This window comes from Danio aesculapii, chromosome 14 (genome assembly GCF_903798145.1).
Source record: "Danio aesculapii chromosome 14, fDanAes4.1, whole genome shotgun sequence".
NCBI lineage: Eukaryota > Metazoa > Chordata > Actinopteri > Cypriniformes > Danionidae > Danio > Danio aesculapii.
In genome coordinates, this window is record NC_079448.1 from 3,973,439 (window position 1) to 3,992,800 (window position 19,362).

A 19,362-nucleotide genomic window follows, 5' to 3' on the forward strand; every position below is an offset into this window, starting at 1 on the left:
GACAAGATTGCGTGACTTAGCTATCATTGATAGTGCTTCAATGAAGGTGGGTGGAGCAAAACTTTTTTTTGTGCCTTACTTTGACTCTGATTGGTGCAATTTTCTGCATGCCATTGTGGGTAATGTGGTTTTTCTGCACAGATTCGACTATTAAACAAGATTGTTTGACTCGATTTTTTTTTTTTGTTTGACTCGACTTTTGAAGTTTATTGTTAGTCTTGATTAAATCATTCATTGTGCTTCATTGAAGGTGGGTGGAGCCAAAAAGTAATTTTTTTCTCACTGTGACTCTGATTGGTGCAATTTTCTGTAAGGCATTGTGGGTAATGTAGTTTTGAAGTGTATTGTTAGTCTGACTCGATTAAATCATTCATTGTGCTTCATTGAAGGTGGGTGGAGCTAGAAAGTATTTTTTTTCTCACTGTGACTCTGATTGGTACAATTTTCTATAAGGCATTGTGGGTAATGTAGTTTTGAAGTGTATTGTAAAACTGACTCGATTACATCATTCACAGTGCTTCATTGATGGTGGGTGGAGCCAAAAAGTCATTTTTCCTCACTGTGACTCTGATTGGTGCAATTTCTATAAGGCATTGTGGGTAAAGTAGTTTTGAAGTTTATTGTTAGTCTGACTCAATTACATCATTGATTGTGCTTCATTTAAGGTGGGTGGAGCCAGAAAGTTATTTTTTTCTCACTGTGACTCTGATTGGTACAATTTTCTACAAGGCATTGTGGGTAATGAAGTTTTGGAGTGTATTGTTAGTCTGACTCAATTAAATCATTCATTGTGCTTCATTGATTGTGGGTGGAGTTTTTTTTTCTCACTGTGACTCTGATTGGCACAATTTTCTTTTAGGCATTGTGGGTAATGTAGTTTTGAAGTTTATTGTTAATCTGACTCGATTACATTATTCACAGTGCTTCATTGAAGGTGGGTGGAGCCAAAAAGTCATTTTTCCTCACTGTGACTCTGATTGGTGCATTTTCTACAAGGCATTGTGGGTAATGTAGTTTTGAAGTGTATTGTTAAACTGACTCGATTACATTATTCACAGTGCTTCATTGAAGGTGGGTGGAGCCAAAAGTTATTTTTCCTTACTGTGACTCTGATAGGTGCAATTTTCTACAAGGCATTGTGGGTAATGTAGTTTTGAAGTGTATTGTTAAACTGACTCGATTACATGATTCACAGTGCTTCATTGAAGGTGGGTGGAGCCAAAAAGTCATTTTTCCTCACTGTGACTCTGATTGGTGCAATTTTCTATAAGGCATTGTGGGTAATGTAGTTTTGAAGTTTATTGTTAATCTGACTCGATTACATGCTTTACAGTGCTTCATTAAAGATGGACGAAGCAAAAGTAGCTTTTTGGTGAAAATTTCTGTACAGCATTGTGGGTAATGTAGTTTTTCTGCACATATTCGACTATTAAACAAGACTGTAAAAAAATGGGTTCAACAAAAGAACATATAGTCATTAATCAGTCTCAGAGCTCACAACAGATCTGTTTTTAAAGGTTTATCAGTTATTGCTAAAAATCTATGCCCCTATAAAGAAAATGAATGTTGTTTTTCTTCTGGAAGCTGACTGACATGCTTCATTGTAGGTTTTGGTATTTCATGGATACATCAAAACAGAATACCGTGCATCTAGTATCGCTGCTGCACACTGGATAGAAACAGCGGCTGTAGACTGCTATTTCATTCTTCTCTTCTTGTCTACAACTGACTGTCTACATTCATCTCCGTCTGCTGTGCTTTATTACCGGAGTGAGTGAGTGATGAAGAATTCATTTCACTGAAAAATAAAACCCGTCCGCGCTGGTTTATTCGCCGGGTGATTCCTCCTTCATCATATGTCTCTGGTGACATCGCTATGGAAACCCGCCGCCCCTCAGGGCCACAAGTTTTATCATTTTTATGGGCTGAATTAAAAGAGAGAGAGAGAAATATGCTCATAAACAGGCATGATTTGATAGTCCGTAAATTAATCCTATAAAACGGCAACATTGGCTCTCTCTCACACTCTATATATATCATCTTACATTCATATTACCCCTCATGTAGTAATATCCAATGCTTTATCTTGTTCCTTTTCTTCCTTTCTTCAAGTAACAATCATGATGGATTTTTCTTAATCTATTAAAAACACAGCAGACTTGTTTGCGTTCGTGTTCGATGCAAGAAAGATAGTGCCAGATTTCCCTGAACTATAGCTTGAAATCGAAGGCAGGCGTTTAAAGTCATCCAAACTCAAGCTGCATTGATTCTCTCTCTACAAACTGCTGTTGCTTTTCGCTCTCTATCAGGTTTGACCTCTGAACTTCAGTATCGCAGCAACGGCAGACCTCATCTATCCAGATGCGACCTCAAACGCTTTCATACACCTCACAAATTGACCTTTCACCTTTCGTGTGGCATGGATCCCTGCGAGTGTGGGCGTCTCATCTGCTGCGGCGATCGATAACTGTACAAGGACTTTGTTCAGGATGAAATACCAGCTTACTGCTAACACTGCCAATGTACTCTGCTCACTGCCAACTATTTATTAAATATTAAGTGAAATATTATGCCTTTTTCCCACAATAAATTTTTTAGGCACATTGTATCTTATTTTTTGGGGCAAAAAAAGAGGATATTTTGGCACTTTTAAAGTCCGCATGAACCGGAAGCTGCGACAGTTCTTTTTTCTTTTTCGTATTGTGACACGGTTTCTAGAGAAACAGAATATTAAATGAGAAAGCAGTGGGCGTGGCTTGTTTTTTCTACTGCGAGCTGATTGGATGTGGTAAAGTAGGCATTTCATTTAGAAAGATGGGGAAAAGGGTTTGGGGAGAATTATTACAACCTTACATACACCTCCTCCTCACCATTTCTGTTTGTTATCAAAACTGACTGCTGGAGGGGCATGGTTAATAAGTTAGACCTCAGACCATGGGTCCTATCATACACCCGGCGCAATAAGGTGCAAAACACGTTTGGCGCGATTTCTTGCTATTTTCAGACCAACGCAACCCCAATTTTTCTGTTTTGCGTGATGTTGATTAAATAGCAAATCCATATGTGCCGCTTTGTGGACTCCTGGGTGTTCCGGTCTAGAAAGGAGGTGTGTTAAGGTGTATTGTTGGTGCACTGCTATTTTGAGGAACTAAAACAGACTGCTCAATAGACCAGCTGACATCTGCTCTAAAGTCCAGCTCAGAGCACGTTAGTTGTGTGCCTTAAATGCCTACACATTGCGTAATACACACAGGATGTACAGCAATACACAAATATCTTTACAAATGAAATTGTTTTAAAGGATTAAAATGTTACGAAAATTATTATTTTCTACATAAATGTAAAAACCACCGCCTCCGTGCCGTCTTCACCTCAGGGGCTTTTTTTCAGTTTATTTATGACAATTTACTTTTGTATAATAATATTATTATTATTTTTATTATTATTATTAATATTATTATTAGTAGTAGTATTAGCATTATTTATTATATATTTATATATGCATATTTATATCTGTTTTAATAAAAACAACTTTAGATTTGTCGTAAGCATCACCATATGGGGCATAAGAATAGGACATGTGTTCGGATATAACCACACTTCATTATTATTGCTCATTTATTCGTTTGCTGGAAATTTGAACTGAATTTAGAAATAGTTTAGAAACAAATCTTTGCGCTTAACAAACTAAATTAAATATATAGACTGATGAATGTGTTCAGTGAAGTGAGTACAACACCGTTTCCATGAAAGTAAAGAACTAAAGAGTAAAAGTGAAGTAAAGAGAAAGTAAAGAGGCCGAATAGAGGAGGCTCTTTCTTTATCCTCACTGTAGATGGTCTGTTTAGCTGTTTTCTCTCGAGTGAAGGGTTCAGTTTTTACACTTACAAAGTTCGCCATGTAAATAGCAAATGCACCATGGTGCAACACAATTGACTATTAAAGGGAATATGAGATGAGACTCTGATTGGTTTAATGTATGTTTTGCTCAAAACACACACACACATATCTCATTAAGAGAATAAGCACAACCCTGTTAGACCATGCGCCTGGGTGTAAACTGTATTTTTCTGTCTTTAAAATAGTAAAAGTGGATCCAGTCATGCCCTTAATGCTTTAGCGCAATGCCCTTTAGACTTTGCGCCTAGATCATTAAAACAGAGCCCCTAATCTGACAATTTAACGCGCATTTTGCGTTGAGAGGTGCATTGAATGATTTACTAGAGGCTGCGAGCGTTTGTGTGCAGATTATGCGCCCTGTGCGCCTCACATTTTAACCGCCTGCTGTGCCTCGCGTTTTTGCTATTGCATGCTGTGCACTTGCAGTAAAAAAACGTCAACCTTGAGTGGAAAAAGCGCATTACCTCAGTTGCGTCTCTTTTATTCTCCAATCAAATTAAACACTTAAACTCAGCAGTTTAAGTTTGTTGCCTCATTACAAACGTATGGAAAATTTCACAAAATACACGTTAAACTAACAAAACACAGTTAAACAGATCTCTCTCTATGCCTCTTTGGGGAGGTGCTGACTAAATTTATGATAACAAATATATTTTGCATTTGGACGAACATATATACCCTCTATAAAAGCTTATTCTGCCTCCCTCTTTTTCAAAATAAGAGTCCCATATGCATTGTACAGTGCTCAGCATAATTGAGTACATCCCATTTCTCAGTGAATATGTTTAACCATTTCTCAGTGAATATAAGTAATATATATTGGTGCATTTGAACAAAACTGATTTATTAAACAGATATATTTATTAAAATAATAATTTAGTTACAGAACATCTTTAGAAATGGAAAGATAATACAATTAAATTGATGCAAATATTGGATCAACAAACTACAACATTTCAACAAAATTGTACATACTTTTTGTTTCTCTTGATTTTTGCTATTTTTGCCATCTTTTCCCTAACACATTCATTTGGACTGATTTTTGAATCATTATTGTACGTTATTTTGTTAGATTAGCTCCAGATTTGGCTTTAATACTGGCTAAAGTAATGCATATGCACAAATATAAAATTGTAAAGCTTCCTATAGAAAATATAAATTTAAATGAGAGCCTTGTGAGGGGTGTACTCATATATGCGGAGCTCTGTGTTTAATATAAGCTTAAACTTAAAAATAACGTGAAAAAAGATTTTTGGCCACATCACTAGGAAATGTTGTGGCCAATCAAATTTAGCCATGGCATGCATAGTAATGACGCCATGTGGATCATTGGAGCCTGTTTTTCATCTAGATGGACAACTGGATGGTGTTTGACGCTCACGGTTCTGTATGTTATTTCCATATACTGAACTCCTTTAATTCAGCTATGCCTGGTGTTACAACCCTATGTTGGTCTTGTCTCATCTGTCTTTTCTGTTTTGCTTAGAACACATCTAATTGGCCACTTCCAGCTTGCTTGTTCCTGATTGGCCTACAGTGTAGGCCTACTTCCTTGGCAGCCATCTTGTTTTTGGTCACTTGCTTTGTGTTTGTTGATACTTTTGTATGTGGTATAGGCCAGAGTTGTATGTGTTAAGTCTGAATATTGAGATTTGAGATTGAGTACTTTTTGTTTTGTGTGACTACTGAGATTCGATTGAGATTTGTGAGTACTTTTTGTGTTAGTGTTTGTTTTGTTTATGATACTTTGTTCCACTGGCTTGTTTGACCTTTGTTGCCTGCTGACATTGATTTTTGGATTGTCCTTTAAATATGATTGCCTGTTTTGTAAATAGTTTGTAAATAGTATATTGGGATAGGAAGGAGTTTGATGCCATTTTCTTTGTAAAACCTTTGTGACCTCTGTTTTTGTGTTAGGTAGTTAGGGTAGGGAATTGTACTTTCTTTTCTTTTATTTTTGATCAGGTAAGTTAGAGATTTAACATAAAGGCATTTTTGTTTGTTATTTTGGCCTTGTCAGCTCCCAAATTCAAACCACAATAAATCTTTGGCTTCACTTTGGTTGTCTTGTCTTTCATGTTGTGCACCATCCCTAGACGGTGCGTAACACTGGGTAAATCCAAATTTTCAATCGATAGCACCTTTAATTCAATTTTGTGCATGAGCATGTTGAATTTCAATTATCATTATATATAGTAAGGCTTCTGTTTGTGCGTTCATAGCATAGAATAAGAATGGTCTGCCATTTCTAATTCAGCAATCATGTCCCTCTGGCTCAAGGCTCATTAGTCACTTGGCATTAGACCACAGTGATTTTCATTAGATTCTCAAGAGTTTAAACAAACAAACAAACAAACAAACAAACAAATTAATTATAAATTAAATATAAGCAAACATACTACATGGTGAATAAAATACACTACAGTAATGAGAATAATACGTTCCAGCTCAGGTGACGTGTCTAAAAAACATGCCTCGTGAACCATTTGCATAATGTGAACAATAAACATGTATATTCTAGTTGTTTTAGTTTCCTACAATAACCCTGGTCATCTTTGCAGCAGGCTGAATGATTCTGCTAAATCTCATTTTCATAACTATATCACAGGAGTCATCTAAAAACAAGCGCTCGCTCCTTCTGCTTGATATTAAGTACTGTAATCAGCGCTAAAGGTTGAATGAGGTTAAATTAGACGACCTGGGTTTAGCATTCACACCTGTGATTATCCAATCAGGAGGAGTCTGTGCTGCCTAATGGCCAATCAGCTCACAGGTGATTTCAGAATGTCAGCAGACAAACAAAAGACATTTCGATGAATGAGACGGACACACACACACACACACACACACACATGTATAATCTTCTTAATTAAAATTCTGTGATCCAGTTTTCACAGAGATGATGTAAATATCTAACCTTGACAAAGCATAACACACACACATACGCACACATGCATGCCATCAGTGCCCTCTACATTAGGGCACCTGCCTATTAAATGCCATCTGTGCCATCTGCACACTTTGGCATCAAGTGTCAATCAACTCCTTCAAAAGCACACCAGGGAGAAAAAGGACAGTGTTTGCAGTCAACACTAAAATCAAATCCACTCATGTGTAATTTATTCACTCATCCTCTATGGGGCCAGATCAGTGTCAAAAATAATACACTTACACAAAAAAATTATAAAATTGATACACAATTCACATTTACAAAATCCAATTTGTAAATGCAAAAAATTCATAAATACAACATAAAAAATCATAAGTATATAAAATATGTAAAAAAAAAGGAAAAATCATAAATATATTTTATTTATTTTATGAATTGTGTTTTGAAATTACGAATTAGATTTGTGTGTTTACGAATCGTGTTTTGAAATTACGAATTGGATTTGTGCATTTACTAATCGTGTTTCGAATTTAAGAATAAAATTTGTGTAATTACAAATTGTGTTTTGAAGAATTGTATTTGTGTATTTACGAATTGTGTTTTGAACTTACGAATTAGATTTGTGTGTTTACGAATCATATTTTGAAATTACGAATTAGATTTGGTTTCCCAGAGATGGGTTGCGGCTGGAAGGACATCTGCTGTGTAAAACAAATGTTGGATAAGTTGGTGGTTCATTCCGCTGTGGCGACCCCAGATTAATAAAGGGACTAAGCCGACAAGAAAATGAATGAATTAATTAGATTTGTGTGTTTACGAATCTTATTTTGAAATTACGAATTGGATTTGAGTATTTTCAAATCATGTTTTGAAGTTAAGAATTGGATTTGTGTATTTACTAATCGTGTTTTGAAATTACGAATTGGATTTGTGTAATTACGAATCGTGTTTTGAATTTACAAATTGGATGTGTGTATTTACTAATCGTGTTTTGAAATTACGAATTGGATGTGTGTAATTACGAATCGTGTTTTGAATTTACGAATTGGATGTGTGTATTTACTAATGGTGTTTTGAAATTACGAATTGGATGTGTGTAATTACGAATCGTGTTTTGAATTTACGAATTGGATTTGTGTAATTACGAATTGTGTTTTAAGATTATGAATTGGATTTGTGTGATTACGAATCGTGTTTTGAATTTACGAATTGGATGTGTGTATTTACTAATCGTGTTTTGAAATTACGAATTGGATTTGTGTAATTACGAATTGTGTTTTAAGATTATAAATTGGATTTGTGTATTTACTAATCGTGTTTTGAAATTACAAATTGGATTTGTGTAATTACTAATCGTGTTTTAAAATTATGAATTGGATTTGTGTAATTACGAATCATGTTTTGAATTTACGAATTGGATGTGTGTATTTACGGATCATGTTTTGAACTTACGAATCGGATTTGTGTATTTATGAATCAGGTTTTGAAATTACAAATTTGATTTGTGAACTTATCAATCTTTTTTATTATAAACTGGATTTGTGTATGTTTGAATCGTGTTTTGAACTTACGAATTTGATTTGTGTATTTATGAATTGTGTATTGAACGTACAAATTTTATATTGGACATAAGAATTGAATTTTGTAAATGTGAATTGTGTTGTGGATGTATAAATTCCATCTTTCATAAATGTATTATTTTTGGGACTGATCTGGCGCCATAATCTTCTCCTGTTATCACTGTGAATGATTCATCAGGCAAAAACACGAGGAGAGTTTAAGGACATGTGCAAGTGTGTGTAAATATTGTATGCGTAATTAATTTGGGCTTCTGTTACGAGGGAATACACCGCAGTGCCAAAGTTCATGTTGTGAGGTTAACTCAAACACAGTGTTAATAACGTACGACCCTACCGGAGCCAAACACATCTGGAGACACTGAATTGAGCAACGCAAGCTCAACAGTATCCAAAATATCTGTGTGTGTGTATACCTTGTATTACTTACTTTGTGGGGAGCAAATATTCTGACATGTACAGCAATACCAGTACATTTTAATATTGTAAAGACATTTTTTTTTTGTCCCCCATAAGAAAAATCACACAGAATTAAGTATTTTTTTTACCTTGAATATTATAATTAAAAATTACTTGTACCAATGCCAGTGGAAGTAGGACTAGGAGCAGCTCCCTGTCTTGAGAGATTTAGTGAATCATTTATTCCAATGAATCATTCAAAATGGCTGATTCATTCTGTAACAAAGCTAGAGATCGTTTTAATGAACTGGATGAATCATGGACTCACTGATTCAGCTCCAAAACAGACATCAAAAATAAACTAAAACACCACACAACAACCATCTTGTTTGCTATTCCAAGTCTGTTGGTTGTTGTTGTTAGAAGGGATACAGCTGCGGATGGAAAAATACAGATAATTATTTATACAAGTTATTAATTTACACATTAATTGTATTTCATTAACATCTACCCCTACTCCAACCCTACACAAAAATGATGCTATAATGATGTGAGCATAGTGGTTCATTCCGCTGTGGCGACCCCTGATTAATAAAGGGGGCGCCACTGTGATGCAGTGGGTAGCAAGATCGCCTTACAGCAAGAAGGTTGCTGGTTTGAGCCCCTGCTGGATCAGTTGGCATTTCTGTGTTGGCATGTTCGCGTGGGTTTTCTCCGAATGCTTCGGTTTCTCCCACAGTTCAAACACATGCTCTATAGGTGAATTGGGTAGGTCAAATTGTCCGTAGTGTATGTGTATGAATGAGAGTGTATGGGTGTTTCCCAGTGATGGGTTGCAGCTGGAAGGACATCCGCTGTGTAAAACATATGCTGGATAAGTTGGCGGTTCATTCCGCGGTGGCGACCCCTGATTAATAAAGGGACTAAACTGAAAAGAAAACGAACGAATCATCAAATGAATGAATGATTCGAGTATCTGCAGCTGTATCCCTTCTAGATCTTAAGCCAATCCCTCCTGCTTTGAGCCACACCTCCAAACTCTCAAACTCCGCCCACCACACAACAAATTCCAGCTAAACAGTCAAGAGTTGAGTCAGTCATGTGTGAGGTTTGAGGTCAGACGTGTCCATATGGAAATGACTGACCTGTGTGTGTGCACATTCACAACAATCTCTCATAACACACTTTCCCAGACTGAAAAAGTTAAGTCAAGGGAAAGAAGTTGCTTTAAATGTTCCGTTTTTTTAAAGATCCTATTGTGATTGGAGGATATGAAAAGCAAAAGCAAGTCGAACAGGCTGTGTTTTGCATGTAATGAGGTTATATGTAGGAAGAGTCATCTATCACAGCGCAGCAGGAGCTGTCTAAACACACACACGCAAATTTACAAAGAGATTCAATGAGGACATGTCACAGAAATCTATTGTTTTTATGTAAAACTAAGCAGAATAACTACTGACTAACCACTCCAACCCTAAAAGAAAACTTAAAAACAAACATTATTCACTTTATGAATCATTCATATACTCGACGATGTCCCCAAAGCACATTTTTTTTCAGATTTAGCTCACTTCTCCAGACAATTGGGTCCCTGAAGTAAAGCTCGACGCTTTGTAAAACAGGACTTGCTTTTAAAAAAAGCATAAACTTCTCTCTGTGGAAATAATTAGTTGAATGCGGAGCTTCAATTCGTGCATAAAGCTGAAGTTCACCTGCAGAGCACGACTAATGCATGTTAAACAGGTATGAATACACCTACAGCTCTTCAGCTACATTTATCCTTGGCTCTGCAGTGAAAAAAAAGCCCAGAAGAAAGCACTCGAAAGATTATTCGCCGCTAACAGCGGTGGAAACCTCGTGCAAGAAACAGAAGTATAATTCCACGTTTAATTAAAGTATTAAATTGATAAACGCTGGGGAAGCTGAAGCGCCGGAGGGGGGATAGTCGGCGGGATGGGATTTTAAGCGAAAACTCCCTTCAGGACAGGAACGTGTGCGTCTCTCGTCCTGCTGCCCCATGGGAAAGCGCCGTCTCCAAAGCTGCTGAATATTCATGAGCCGCACTATGATTATTGGCCAGCTTCTGAACTGAAGTATTTAAAGGGTTTGCTCTGCTAAAGAGTTTATTCGGCTTTTAAAATAATATTTGGAGGAGCTGAAGATTTGAGATGGCCCAAGGAAAGAAAGAGCTTCAAAGAGTGAACGAAAGAGACCATTTCAAGGCATGCACATACAAAAAGCTAAATAAGTATAAATATAAAAAATAAAGAATTAAAATAGCATCACTAATAAACAATGCATACAGGTTAGGTTACTGCAACTGAAATTAGTTGAAACACTTGAAAGTAGTGCAGTTAAATGATTAATCGTGACGAATCACGTTCAAAATAAAAGTTGTATTAACATCATATATGTGAATGTACTCTCTCTCTCTCTCTCTCTCTCTCTATATATATATATATATATTGTATATATATATATATATATATATATATATATATATATATATATTGTATATATATATATATATATATATATATATATATATATATATTGTATATATATATATATATATATATTGTATATATATATATATATATATATATATATATATATATATATATATATATATATATATATATATATATACAAATATACAATGTATAGTTGAAGGCAGAATTATTAGCCCCCCTGTTTATTTTTTTTCCCAATTTCTGGGGAAACACATTTCTAATCATAATAATTGTAATAACTCATTTCTAATAACTGATTTATTTTATCTTTGCCATGATGACAGTAAATAATATTTGATTAAATATTCCATTTATATTTGAGTTTAAAAAACTCCTTAATTTTACATTCCTAAAGATTTACAACCCCATATACACAACAATTAAAACCTAAGAGCACGTTTACTCCAGTAGTTCACAATCATTCAGTGAACACCTTTGTAAACTTGTTGAAAATGATGTAGAAAAAATGTTGCAAGAATCTGAAAAAGCATCGTATGAAAACAAAATCTAACTAGAAAACCAAAAGATTCTTTCCACATTAACCAATGATCCAACGTTGACTATTAAACGAGCAGATAGAGGTGGTAGAATTGGGATTATGAATACTAATGTATACGTTGAGAAAGTAAAAGTAATGACACAGAATGAGACTTTTTATAAGAAACTTGTTTTCAATCTGACTAGATCTTACAAAACACAAATTGATGAGATTTTACAAAAGGGTTTAGATATGAAACGGATTAGTGAACAAGAATTTAAATAATGAAGGATTCCCGTTTTATATACTCTTCCCAAAATCCACAAATCATTACAAGACCCTCCTATGTGACCTATAGTTTCAGGAATGTGTCTTTAAATCACCTAAAGAATAAAAAATAAAAACAGTACGAAGCAATTACTTAATGAGTGCCAATCATTACCTTTATGAATAATAGCACTGACAAGATTGGCGCACAAAAGTTTCTTCAAAAACCGCAAGTGCGCAGGGCAAACTTCAGCAACTCTACGAAAGTGATTCATAACCCACTGAATTCCAATTTTAACTACCAGATTCACACAATTTGTTTAACCAGTTCAAGAGTTCACACTTAGATATTGTTTGACAACTGTTAGCAGTTTTGGCATGCTGTCCTGAGAGAGAACCCTGAGCTCGGAGATAGGTGAGCCCAGGGCTCCAGCCTGGTCCATAGAGCATATGAGGGGAGTACGAGATCAGGTGGTTCTCGAGAGCTCCCCGTGGTAAAGGAAGAAAGGAGGAGAAGGGGTGGATGGGGGGGTTTCTTCGGAAAACGAAGATAAGAGAGTAGTTCTAGCTAGGCTACTTATAGTGAGTTGGGGTTAATCTGATTGGCTAACTAGTGAATGTAGATGAGTGGCCAGCTGCAGTCAATCAGATCACGTGCTCCTCTCGAAATTAGTTTGTGAAACTTCACCTAAACTCAGCTATTTTGGGATTTCCACTTGGATTTTGCCAAATTTAAAAGCTTCCCAAAACCACATGCAGACGTGTAAATGCAAAAACTTGGTATCATTTTAAAGAAAACCCTTTGAATTTTCATAAAACACTATTGAAAGTGTTTAAAATAGCTGTATATGTTGTCTGTGTTATAATAAACACCTGAAAAAAGAGGCGCTTTTTGTATTTTTTTTTTATAAACTCAATTTTGAAAGTGTACCTTTTAGGTTCTGTGTGGTCTAACTTGCTGTAAGTAATATTGGTGGTTCCTGCACATGTCTGTAATCATAGGTAAAAAGAAAAATGTCTCTACCATGATCTATGCTAAAGTTATTGTACTCCAACTGATGAGAGGTGCTATACAAGCCACAGGGACCGATCATTGTTTTCATATTTCACTATTCTTTTGTTTGATCAAACATAATTCACTGTGTTTGGACCACGTCAGACATATAAAAGGATTACTTATGCACATCACCTCAAAACAGAGGAGAAATGGCTCTGAAGCGCACAGCATAAGGTAAGAGAAGACAGCTGTCTGTGCTATCTGGGGCTGCTTATTGATCATAAATGTATTGTTTTCACTTCTGCGCCATGGAAACACCGCGATTCATTCGACAACTGTTTGATATGAGAATATAATTCAGTAAGAAGAATGCTAGAACCGTATGAGCACCGGCAAGAGCTTTCATTTGAGCTATAACTTGTACATGTGTCACATATAAACCATATGAAAAATATGAATACCCAGCTCGGGTATCCAAAATACTGTGTATTTAAGTGTAAATAACTTTTGTACAGTGGTATAAAAACCAAAGTGATGCATATGTGCATAAAATATAGCTTCTACACTCAAACAAAACCACTTAAGGGGGTCTGGTGGAATGCTAGCCCTTTAAATCTTAAAGCGAAAGTCGATGACGTCACTGGAGTTTAACTGGTTAAAAAAAGGAGTTACAACAATTTTTTTTACAGCAAAATACAGTATTTTACATTTGTAAAATCCTCATCTGTGCAGTTAGTAAAGTATTTCCTGTGAATGCTTCAGTTTCAGTGGAGTTTATCACAGTTTTACCATGCCTAAACAGTGTAATCAGTGAAACAAAACTTTCCTGAAAGTCTACATGAGCTTATTCCTTATTCTCACACATATATTCAGAGCTATCTTTATCATCTTGTCTTGTACTGGGTTTTCTCAAGGTCAAAACACTGTAATCCTGCAAAAAAAAGCAAGACAATGAAGTAAATCCTGATGTTTGAGGCAGTAATCGACCGTGTGTGTAGCGAGTTCTACAGCAAACCTGACTTCATACAGCAAACCGGTTACCATAGCAATCGATCAGAATCACACTGAAAACATCCAATCACAACCGACAGCTAAACATAGAGAAAGGAATAAAAGACCAAAGCAAAAGAATGTAACTCTTTAATTAAAATGTTCTGCCGCCCAATGATGAAAGAAATGCTCAATTAGCGGGGTCGTAGGTCACCCGTCTGAAGCCCAACACTCCCCCGGGTCACGTTTAACGCTGAGAAATAGACGGAGAGATTAAAATCGTGGGCAGACGTTTGATTAATTAACGCTCAGACGCGGAGCTGAAACAAGCTGCCGGAGAATATGAGGCGGCTCTTTTGCTCTTAAAGACACAGGCACGTATTTATAGCTTGAATGAGGAGAAAATAACTGATTAAAGTACATGTCATTACCGGATGATCCCTGGCGTATACAAACACCATCATTAGCCACACGTTCAATTACAGTATGCTGCCTTACACAACACACTGCTTTGGAGAATATCTTGTTAACATGTTTGATGTTGAATATGGGTCAGTATGTGTTAGTGGGAAAGCGCAGTAATATAAATCAGTGACACTAGGTTTTTTTGGTAACACAATACAGGACACGCTGTTAATGTTGGTTAATGTATACTAACAAGAACAATACATTTATTTAAGTATTTATAGATGTTTTGTTAAATGTTAGTCAATGAAAGTACAGTTGTTCGATGAGTACGTTTACATGGACATCAAAATTCAGATTTTAATAAGATTTAGACAATACTCTGATTAAGAGCCCTCCATGTAATCAGTGATTTTTGATGACCTTAATCAGACTAAAGTCATAATCGAGCTAAACAGAAATCGGATTAAGACATGTGGAGTGTTCCTATTTTAGTGCTATTATTGAAGTGCAGTGCAAACATGTAAACACCACTATCAAACTATTACCGTCGAGTAGGACTTCCACTGCATTTTGTGAGAGGATAGCCTACATAGCTGTTTGACACTATTCTCTGCACCTACCAAGTCCCTAAAGCAGTGGTTCTCAAACTTTTAAACCAGCGACCCCCAATGTAAGATCGTCAAGAACTCGCGACCCCCCACTACCAAAGCATATACAAACAATAAAAATAACCTTTTTTAAGCTGTTCACAATATTTTAACTATATTTACTATAGATTACAGGGCTCGAAATTAACATTTTTGCTTGGTAGTACTGGTGCTCCTAACTTTAAAAATGTATGCGCACCAGCCAAAATTTAGTGGCACCCACCAATTATCGCACTGTTACAAGTTTCATAAACAGATTTATTGCGTTTGAAACCAACACTAATCAAAACTAACAAGGAAAAAAAAAAAAAAAAAATATATATATATATATATATATATATATATATGCATGCGTGAGGAAAATATGTCTCAAAGAAATCCCGTTATCACAAGAAAATAAATTTTTATAACATTTTATAAATGAGTGACCAAAAGATATCACGGACGAACCGCTCACCGGTCCTGCACGCACTGTTTGACATGAATTCATGAATGAATCTGTTAACGATAACTGTGCTGTGTTCTCACGCCTGGTGTCTGATAATGCAGAGATGCTTTTGTCATATACCTTATTAAATGCATGGGTCATTTTAATAGCAATACCGGTCTTTTCATGAGCTGCAATATTAGTTTAATCTTAGTCAGTGCAAGCCCTTTTGCGATGGTGAACGTGGTGTTAAATTTGACATGTAGTTGTACGGCTGACATTATCTGGCGATTAAATAAAGGATTAAATAGAACCTATCGTGGGCTTTGAGCACCACTTGGCTTTGTTTACTGCGGCAAGTTGACATGACAAGTTTTAAACTGTTCCTGCGTGCTGCGTTTCAAGTACAAAGATGCATTCTGCCTGAATGTGTCCTAAATACTTTATGAATTTATCAGTGATATCTTTTAAAAAATCTGAAAATATTAGCTTCACTTGTAATACTGAAAAATGTTTATTATAATCACTGAAAATTACACAATTTTTAAATCACTCTGGCGACCCCTCGAAATTACTCTGTGACCCCTGCAGGGGTCGCGACCCCCAGTTAGAGAACCACTGCCCAAAAGAACCACAGACTTCACTTGCATCGTGAAATGCTGAGTTTTTTCTATTCATTCGGCGTGCGGTATCAAATTCAAGCAGTCCTTAATTCATCCTCGCATCTAATATCTTGTTTGTCACGGGGGCATGAATGAAATGTTCCTGAATGAAACTGAAAGTGCCGAACTGCAGAATTACACCCACAATTACATGAAACTACATGAAATGTGGATAACGTGGTGACGCAATGACGTTAATCGATCTATGTGGTATAACATGTAAAACGGGATCATAAAAGCAACATTTAAAAAGCAACACCTTAATCATATTATTGTCTTATTCGGATTAAGGCAAATAATTAGATCACTGATGTCCATGTAAACGTAGTCAATGTTAGTTCTTGGGAACTCACAGTGCATTAACTAATGTGTAAAGTACATTTTGATTTTAATGAAGCATAAGTACATGTTGGAGTATTATTAATAAATGCATTGTTTATTGTTTTTGCATGTTAGCAACTAACATTAACTGTGTCCCATATTGTAAAGTGTTAAATACTACACTCATTCATTTTCTTTTCAGGTTACTTCCTTTATTAATCCGGGGTCGTCACGGCGGAATAAACAACCAACTTATCAAGCACATGTATTACGCAGCGGATGTTAGTGTCACGATTTGTCACTTTAAAAACATTACTGTTTTTCAGTTCTGAAATATTATCATTTCTAATTACTGTCTTCTGTGTCAGTATCTCTTATCATCTAGTTTATTCCTGACATAATGAAACTGAATCCTTAGCATTCCTTTTTTTTTTTTTTGTAGAAACTTTGGATATTAGTTTTTTTAAAAGAAAGTTTTAAAAGAACAGCATTTATTAAAAAAAAGTCAAACAATAAATTAAAATAAAACAAAATATAATATAATACAATATAATAAAATAAATATACTGTAAAAATAATAATTAAATATAATCAATATATAATTAATATATTAATAATATAATAAATTAATTATAACATTATAATAATATAATAAATAATATTATTAAAATAATAAAGTAAATTATTAACTGTTATATTAAATAATAAAAATATTAAATAACAATTATTAAATAATATTAATAATAATACTATTAATACTACTACTACTACTACTACTAATAATAATAATAATAATAATAATAATAATAATAATTTAGTTTATTTTTATTTAGTAAGGTTACATTAAATTGAGCAATGATGAAATTTGATGTTTTGATATATATATACACACATACATATACATATATATACATATATATATATATATACATATATATATATATATATATATATATATATATATATATATATATATATATATATATATATATATATATATATCTTTCTACATATAAAGTAGCTTTCTATATAAAATGTATATATATTTTTATGTATATATATATATATATATATATATATATATATATATATATATATATATATATATATATATATATATATATATATATATAAATATATATATATGTGTATATATATATATATATGTGTGTATGTATATATATATATATATATGTGTATGTATATATATAGATAGATAGATAGATAGATAGATAGATAGATAGATAGATAGATAGATAGATAGATAGATAGATAGATAGATAGATAGATAGATAGATAGATAGATAGATATATACAGTGCTCAGCATATATAAGTTCACCCCTCACAAATCTATCTTTTAAATTCATATTTATAATAGGAAGCTCTACAATATTACATTTGTGCATATACATTAGATTAGTCAGTGCTGAAGCCAAATCTGGAGCTTTTCTAACAAAATAACTTACGATAATGGTCCAAAAACAAGTACACCCAAATTTATGTTATAGAAAAATATTAAATACAACTTTAAAAAGAGGAAAAATTAAGAGAAACAAAAAAATTGAAATTGAAATTTTGTAGGTTGTAGTTTTTTGTTTTTTTTACAATATTTTGCTAAATTTAATTGTATTATCTATCATTTTCTAAATATGTTTGGTGACTAAAAAATTATTTTAATAAACATATCTGTTTTATAAATCTGCTTTGTTTAAATGCACTAAAATACGCCTATATTCACAAAAAAAATTGATAAAAATATTAATTTTCAAAATGGGATGTATTTAGTTATGCTGAACATTATATACAGTTGAAATCAGAATTATTAGCCCCCTTTGATTTTTTTGTTTCTTTTTTAAATATTTCCCAAATGATGTTTAACTGAGGAAGGAAATTTTCACAGTATGTCTGATAATAATATTTCTTCTTCAGAAAGTCTTATTTGTTTTATTTTGGCTAGAATAAAAGCAGTTTTTAATTTTTTAAAAGGTTAAAATGATTAGCCCATATAAGCTAAATATTTTTTCAATAGTCTACAGAACAAACCATCATTATACAAAAACTTGCCTAATTACCCTAACCTGCCTAATTAACCAAGTTAAGCCTTTAAATGTCACTTTAAGCTGTATAGAAGTGTCTTAGTATATCTAGTCTAATATTATTTACTGTCATCATGGCAAAGATAAAATAAATTAGTTATTAGAAATGAGTTATTAAAATTATTATGTTTAGAAATGGGTTGAATTAATCTTCTCTCCGTTAAACAGAAATTGGGGGGAAAATAAACAGGGGGGCTAATAATTCTGACGTCAACTGTATATATATATATATATATATATATATATATATATATATATATATATATATATATATATATATATATATATATATATATTTATTTATTTATTTATTTATTTATTATTATTATTTTTTTAATAAATATAACACAAAACATTTCTAATTTCATCACTGCATTCACATTTAATGTGAGTCATATAAAAAACATGAATCCCTTAAAAAAAGGAAAGAAAAAAAAACATTGGAATGCTCTTAATTACTTTATCGTGTGGAGTCTGATTAGAAAATGAGATAAACAAGCTTCATAATGAAATAACAGACTGCACCGTGACTGGCTCAGTAACAAAAATCACCCAAGATCACAGATGGAGTCCAAATATTCTGATGAGGTCTGATTTCATGCAGTGTTGATCTCAAATAATAATCCAACTAACCAACAATCAAACTTCTCAGTATCCTCTAGAAATATGTATCACTCACTGAGTCCAAGTCGTATAAGACATAAGAAATCACATCCTCAAAAACCATCAACAAAATGACAGAAAATCGGACCTAGACCACGTTAAAAATGGCTTCACGATCAGGACAAA

The 19,362-nt window shown here is 33.9% G+C and overlaps 1 protein-coding gene across 1 annotated transcript in view; it reads right to left on the reverse strand.

Moving 5' to 3' along the window:
- The window catches only part of spock1 (SPARC (osteonectin), cwcv and kazal like domains proteoglycan 1), a 334,100-nt gene that overhangs the window by 96,470 nt on the left and 218,268 nt on the right, over positions 1-19,362 (reverse strand). The window lies entirely within an intron of this gene.